At 47.2% G+C, this 7647-nt stretch overlaps 1 pseudogene; it reads right to left on the reverse strand.

Moving 5' to 3' along the window:
- Positions 1–349: 349 nt before the first annotated feature.
- LOC113600853 (methylglutaconyl-CoA hydratase, mitochondrial-like) lies at positions 350–5590 on the reverse strand (annotated as a pseudogene).
- Between the last annotated feature and the right edge of the window lie 2057 nt (positions 5591–7647).

Below are 7647 nucleotides of genomic sequence, written 5' to 3' on the forward strand. Positions count from 1 at the left end.
AAGGGATTTGTTAAGTAATCTAACAGTCGTGTTTTCTGTTTCATTACTTTCTGCACTTACCTGTATTGTTTTCAAAATAGGTAATAGAACACAATTTTGAAAAATCACTGCCTGGGGTGCCTGGGTGGCTCAGTCGGTTAAGCATCCGACTTCAGCTCAGGTCACGATCTCGCGGTCCGTGAGTTCAAGCCCCGCGTCAGGCTCTGTGCTGATGGCTCAGAGCCTGAAGCCTGCTTCCAATTCTGTGTCTCCCTCTCTCTCCGCCCCTCCCCCATTCATGCTCTGTCTCTCTCTGTCTCAGAAAATAAATAAACATTTAAAAAAAAAAAGAAAAAGAAAAATCACTGCCCTAGAGCAATTCACATATGCGCACAAGGAAGCATGCGTGGGGGCACTGGTCATAGCACTGCCGGACAGAAACAAAATAAATGTTCATCATTAAAAGAATGGATAAAGTTCGGGGCACCTAGGTGGCTCAGTTGGTTGAGCGTCCAACTGTGGCCCAGGTCATGATCTCATGGTTCATGGGTTCAAACCCCACATCGGGCTCTGTGCTGGGCTCTGTGCTGACAGCTCAGAGCCTGGAGCCTGCTTTGGATTCTGTGTCTCCCTCTCTCTGCCTTTCCCCTCTTGCACTATGTCTGTCTCTCTCTCTCAATAATAAACATTTAAAAAAAATTTTTTTAAGTTATTTCTGTGGGGCGCCTGGGTGGCTCAGTCAGTTAAACGTCTGACTTTGGCTCAGGTCATGATCTCACAGTTTGTGACTTAGAGCCCTGAGTTGGGCTCCCTGCTGTCAGCACAGAGCCCGCTTCAGATCCTCTGTCTCCCTTTCTCACTGCTCGTCTCCCCTCTTGCTCTCTTTCTCTCTGTCTCAAAAATAAACATTTTTTAAAGAGTTATTTTGGGGGCACCTAGGTAGCTCAGTTGGTTAAGCATCTGACTTTGGCTCAGATCATGATCTCACAGTTCCTGGCTTCCATCCCCGTTGGGCTCTGTGCTGACAGCTCAGAGCCTGGAGCCCGTTTCAGATTCTGTGTCTCCCTCTCTCTCTCTGCCCCTCCCCTGCTTGTGCTCTCTTACTCTCTCTCAAACATAAATAAACATTAAAAAAAATTTTTTTTAAAGAATGGATAAATTTTGATATAGCCATACATGGGAATACAGTATAACCGCTGAAATAGATGAATCAGATCGACATTACTAACATGGATAAATATCAAAAACATTGAATTTAAACAGCAAGTTAGAAGGTGATATGTATAGTGTGATTTAATTAATACAGGAGTTTAAATCTCCTTGAATAATACTATATGGTGTCTACAGAAACCTGTAATTAACGAAAACACATAAACATGGATAACAATGATGCAGAACAACTTCAGGATAGTGATTCCTTCTGGGACGGTCATGACACTTTAAACTCTACACGGGCATGCAGGGTAGCTGGGAGCTTCCACTCTATCTGTAGGACTTTTCATTTTTTTGGTAGATAGAAATAATTTTATTTTGTATTGAGGCACAGCAGGCATACAATCCGTATTACTTCCTCGAGTGTGCGATACATTAGTTATTCACATTATAAAATTAAGGACAGAAAGCCTTGTATGCAGGGGATATTAAAAATGTGTGTCTAATTTTGAATCTGTCTCTGACAGCACCCACGACCAGCTTTATAAATCTGAATGCATACGACATGAGACACATTTGGACAAAGTATTCATATGGGTCCACTCCAGATGCTAATTCACTCTACAGATAACTCACTCTTCACCTTGGTCATTGGCACTCCAGGGTCTGAGGCACATGTGGATTTGAAAGACACTTCTGGAAGTACATTTATTACACTGGCCATGTAAAGATTTCTGTTTCTTCTATTCTGCTTTAGAGTGGGGAGACCTTTTCTCTTTACAAGCAAGAAGACCTTTAAGCTTGTCTTTTGTTGGAAGAGTCTGAACATAACAAGCTTCTTCTATGGCGAATCCTGTTACTAAATCAATCTCCATCCCTTGATTAATTGCTAATTTTGCCATTTTTATTGCAACACGTCCCTGAGGTAAAAACTTTCCTGCCAGGTCCAAGGCCTTGCATGGGCTGGGCAGCATTCCTGTCCTGGTTCTGTTCTAGAACGTGGCTGATCAAGCCCACTGCTTTGGCTTCTTGGCCATCGAGCACACGTGCAGAGAAGATGAAGTCTTTGATGAGGACCATCCCGATACCGCCTGGCAGTGGCTGTGACCCCCCTGCCTCTATTTCATTCATCACTGCTCTCATTTTGGAGACAAAAGGAACAACTTCACTGGGATTCACTTGGACTCTCTTCTTAAGGTCGGCACCAGCACAGAATATTCCTGGGACTTCACTCCTGACTATTACCGTCCGCGCTTTTGAATCAGATTTGAAAGCATCCACAGCTTTGGAGAGCATTTTTATCAGCTTTTACTGAATGGGTTTTGGCATCAGCTCTGTTTATTCCAAGCACCGCAGTTCCTCGGTGCTCCTCTTCCAGGTACCGAACAGGCTGCTGGTCCTCTGTCCTCACCTCAGAGCGGTACCCCTCCATGGGGCCGACCCCCTGGCTGATGGCAGGCACCCAGCCCCACCCTAGATGCCTGACCCACCCACAGGCCGTCAAGGAACCAGGAAGTGCCCCCCCCAACCTGTGGGGCCAATGCAGGTGCCCAAAGTCCCAGGTGCCCCCGAGGCCTTGTGTAAGACTTTCTTTACACAATGATATGAAACAGATATGGTAAACCAACGAACAGTCTAATTTTTCTTGTGGGCACTTGGGTGTCTATCATCGTCTTCTCTGAACTTCTCTGTGTATTGAAATCTTTAATATTTAAACATAAACATTTTACATCATGAAAGGAAAGTTTGGGGACAGAGCTTGAAGGATCTAGAATGCCATGCCTAGGGTTCTGAACTTTATTCTTTAGGCATTAAGAATGTTTGTGCAAACTTAATTAAAAAAAAAAAAAGTGAGCAGAGGACAGAGTGGTCAGAGCTGTGCTCTAGAAAGATTACTCTACCAGGCACATAACACTTCACTCTCTTGGGGAGCCTGGGTGGCTCAGTCGGTTAAGCGTCCGACTTCGGCTCAGGTCACGATCTCGCGGTCCGTGAGTTCGAGCCCCGCGTTGGGCTCTGGGCTGATGGCTCAGAGCCTGGAGCCTGCTTCCGATTCTGTGTCTCCCTCTCTCTCTGCCCCTCCCCGTTCATGCTCTGTCTCTCTCTGTCTCAAAAATAAATAAAAACGTTAAAAAAAAATTAAAAAAAAAACAAAAAAACAACTTCACTCTCTTGTTCTTCCCATGATACGTACTCAAGTCCATCCGTATCCTCTGATGTCTTCCCTGCCTAGTCTCAAAGTTGTCCCGCCACCAGGCTCAGTGTTTCTTGTCTCAGCTGCAGCTGTGTGGTGTGGAAGATTTTGGTTATTGTAAGGAGTGAATGGGAAAAATTGAGACCGAGGGCGGGGATGAGTTCGGGAATCAAGAAACATCGCTCCTATTAAGAACACCCTAAGGGGAGCGACATAAAATTAAAACTCAAAGCAGATCTGTGCAAATCCCATGCCAATTCCCTGGTGGCCCAGCTTTTTCAAGTCCTGGCTTAGCTACGTGTGATTAAGGGGAGCACATCAAATCCAAAAAGGCACACATGTCACAGACCCTCACTCGTTCCTCATTGGGGACCATTCCAAAGCATGTCATTACATTTTTCCCAGGAGTAAATTTGCCTGCACAGGAGGCTGTGGGTCACGTCAGCTGCTCGACTGGGGACTGCCTATGTCAGAAACCAGTGCCTTCAAGGGTAAGTCGGAGGAATTTCCCACTCTGCACCCTGGCTATAACTCTGCTGTGGGTGTATCCCTTCCTTCCTTCTCTTTCTTTCTTTCCTTCCCGTTTTTCTTTCTTTCCTCCTTTCATTCCTTCCTTTCTTTCAGTTTATTTATTTTTGAGAGAGACAAGAGGAGCAGGGGAGGGACAGAGAGAGACAGGTAGGGACACAGAATCCAAAGTAGGCTCCAGGCTCTGAGCTGTCAGCACAGAGCCCGACGTGGGTGTGGAACCCGTGACCAACGAGATCATGACCTCGGCCGAAATCAAGAGTGGGAGGCTTAACCCACTGAGCCACCCAGGTGCCCCTGCGCGTGTATTTCTATCAACATTTCCTTATCCTCCAGGGCGGGCCAGGAGGTGCTGCTTAACAACAACAACAACAACAACAACAAAAGTTTCATAACGGTGCTGACGGACTCAACCAGGTATTTGTGCTAACCTTGGGGCCCTCCTCACAATCCTTTTATTCGTATTTTGCTGTCTCCTCTTCTCGGTGCCGGCGGGGCTGTTTCAGACGGCCAGTCATCCGAAGTTCCTCCCTGGCTCGGGCGGCAGAAGGCTCCCCTTTCCACCTGACGAAGAACATAACGAGCCCTCCTCGTCCTAAACCAATGCCTGGGGTTGGCACTACACGTCCTTCCCTCCGCCTTCAGGGAAATTGGGTTAGAACCCGTCCCCGCATCGTCCGCAGGGCGGGCTCTTCAGCGCGCTGAAATCCCCCTGCTGCAGTGATTGGGTCAGAGGCGATCACATGTCCTGGGGCCAGCCAATCAGTGTACTCCAAGTCTGGGCCTTGGTGATTGGTTGGAGGATGAGTTTAAGACCCAAATTGGTCTGGTCCAGCTCCTTGTCAGTGCTTGGGCACGCCCTCCTCCGGAAGGAAAACGACTCCTTTTTCCCTTGTCAGGGACTGGGCAGTGGTGTCCGAGAATTGGAGCCAACATTAGCAGAGGGAGGGAAAGAAACCAAGTTCTGCTGGCATTGTTTGAACTCCTAGGTGCCGCTCAGGCCTTGGACTTTTCACTACATGAACCAGGAGTTCCTTTTTCGTCCCAGGCAGTTCGAACAAGGTTTTCTGTCACCTGCTCTTGGCCAAGCGTGACAGCTCCAGTGTCCTTTCACACTCCCCAAAGCGGCCTCTGCAGTTCACCACACAGACCCTGTCACCGTCCTTCTAGCCATCAGCAGGTGGCCTGCCCCTCCTCCGCAGAGAAAGGGAAACCATCCTGCACGAAGTCCACACTTCTCTCTGAGTTCTCTTGCATCTTGACCACCCATCTTTGTTGAACGGTCCTCGGAGGAGTACTTCCTCCTGTGCAGAGTGAGCTGGACCCCTCTGCTCCGGATCCTGTCCCTGCTGCCCTCCTCTGGGACTTAGCCTTATCAAGTACTCCTTCTTCCTTCTATCTTCAATCTCTCCTGCCCCAGTGGCTCTTTCTCTTGTGTCTATGAACTAAAAAAGAAAGAAAAGAAAAGAAGGAAATTAAAAGAACTTTCCTTCTTCCTGAAAATCAGCCTAACATCCTTTTTCCTTCCTTTACTTCACAACGTGTTCGCTTCAAAAAATACTCGCTACTCCCTGTACTTTCTTATCGTTCATTCACGTCTCAATTCACTGCTGCAATTAGAATTCTGCCCCTCTACTTCCCTGAACCTGCCAAGTGCAGTGGCCTAATTTCAACATTTCACTCCTCTGTAACAGTTGATTCTGCTGCTGTGTCCTCTTCTAAATGGCCCGTTGAGCACTTCCCTCATAGATTTTACTGCTTTTTTTCAGGGCTTGTTCCTCCATTTCCTATCGCTTAAGCCAACAAATGTGTTGCCTTTTCTGGATTACAAAACTTGTTGAAAAATTGACGAGGCCTATTGTTTGTTTCCCTAGAAGCATGTACTTTGCAGGGTATTGATCAAGGTTGTTAGTAACAAACTGAAAAATATACTCCAGCTGGTGGAATCAAAAGGGGCTTGCCTAAGAGCACAGACAGTTCACATAAAGGTCGGGAGTGCGAAACTTCCAGGAACCCTGCACACGCAACGGAACTGCTCTGCCTCTGCCCAGTGAGAAGGCTCCTAAATCAAAGCCACCGCCAAGCTGCTGGCACCAAGCAGCTCGAGCGGGAACTGTGCGGGCAACGCGGTGCCCCGCACCCTGTGCCTCTCTCCGCATGCAACTCTGTGCGGATCAAGTCCCTCATGAGGGCAAGTGTCTTCAGACGACCCGGTTTCCAATCAGGGTCTCTCCCAAGCTCATCTTTCTGGCAGAGCCTCAGTCTCATGCCGAATCCTGGCCTCAAAGGAGGTGAGAGATGTGGCTTCCACCTTTCCTGCTCGGGGCACTGTAGAAAGAGGCTAAGCAGACAGCGTTGGGCTAATCAATCAGCTGTATCACCATGTATGTGTAAACGCAAACTTCAAACACTGAAGAAACACATTTTAAATGTTGATGTTCCTGAGTGCTTTAGTCATGATTTCTTTCTTTCTTTCTTTTTTTTTTTTTTTTTTTTGGTTACAAGTGTCAGATCACAATCGAAATTGCCTTTGTTATTATTTTTTTAATCTTTATTTTTGAGAGAGAGAGACAGAGTGCGAGCGGGGGAGGAACAGAGAGAGAGGGAGACACAGAATCCGAAGCAGGCTCCAGGCTCTGAGCTGTCGGCACAGAGCCCGACGCGGGGCTTGAACTCATCAACCATGAGATCATGACCTTAGCTGAAGTTGGATGCTTAACCAACTGAGCCACCCAGGCGCCCCTGAAATTGCCTTTCATAGGAGAAGGAATTTATTGGCTCAGACAAGAAGTGCAAGAACAGAACTAGCTTTGTCAGAACATGTCCACTCAGGGTCTCTGTTATTGTCTTAGCTCTGTTCCCCACTGCTTCTCTCTCAGGCAAGATGCTCCTGCAGTGACTAGCTGGCCAACAGCAATTCCCTGCTCATATCCTACTTGTACAGCAACCCCAGCAGACAAAGAGCCTCCTTTCCCAAGTAGTTTTAGCAGAAGACCCAGAGTGATGTCTCCTTGGACTAGTGAGTCAGATGCTCCTCTTTGAATCAACCATCGTGACCAGGTTCGCAGCACTCTGATGCACCATGTTTGAGTGATGTGTCCCATCTTAGGTCCAGAATGTGGGGCCATCCCTATATGAACACGTCGAACTGAGGGGTAGGAATGGAGGTGCTTTCCAGAGGAAATAGTATGTTGTTACCCAGAGGAGGGAGAATGGATCCTGGAAAGGCGAATTTAAGAGCTGTCCCTTCCACCAGAATTCTGCATCCTGCCTTCTGTTCCAGATTCCCTTGGGATAATCTCAACTACTTCTGTGGTTTCAACTACTGTCTGATTTAGGACGCTCTTGTCTGGAATAAACCTTACTTTGATTTTTTTTCATCCAGTGAAGTAGAAAATTCAACAAAAGACATAGTGCATTTGAGGGGCACCTGGGTGACTCCGTTGTTAAGCATCTGACTTCAGATCAGGTCTTGATCTCACGGTTCGTGAGTTTGAGCCCTGCTTTGGGTGAGCCCTGCTTCTCTCTCTCTCTCCTTCTCTCTCCCCCCATCCGTCTGCCTCTTGTGGGATTCTCTCTCTCTCTCTCTCTCTCTCTGCCCCTCACGCACTTGTGCCCTCTCTCTCAAAACAAAACAAAACAAAACAAAAACAGTGCATTTGAAAGGAATTTTTTTAGAGGGATTTTTTAGAAGGAGGAAGGGCACAGCCTTTTTTTCCCCTATTTAAAAACATGTTACACGACATTCTGAAATGACTCGCGGTGCTTCTGGTCCTCTACTAAAAATGGAACTG

This window comes from Acinonyx jubatus, chromosome A1 (genome assembly GCF_027475565.1).
Source record: "Acinonyx jubatus isolate Ajub_Pintada_27869175 chromosome A1, VMU_Ajub_asm_v1.0, whole genome shotgun sequence".
NCBI lineage: Eukaryota > Metazoa > Chordata > Mammalia > Carnivora > Felidae > Acinonyx > Acinonyx jubatus.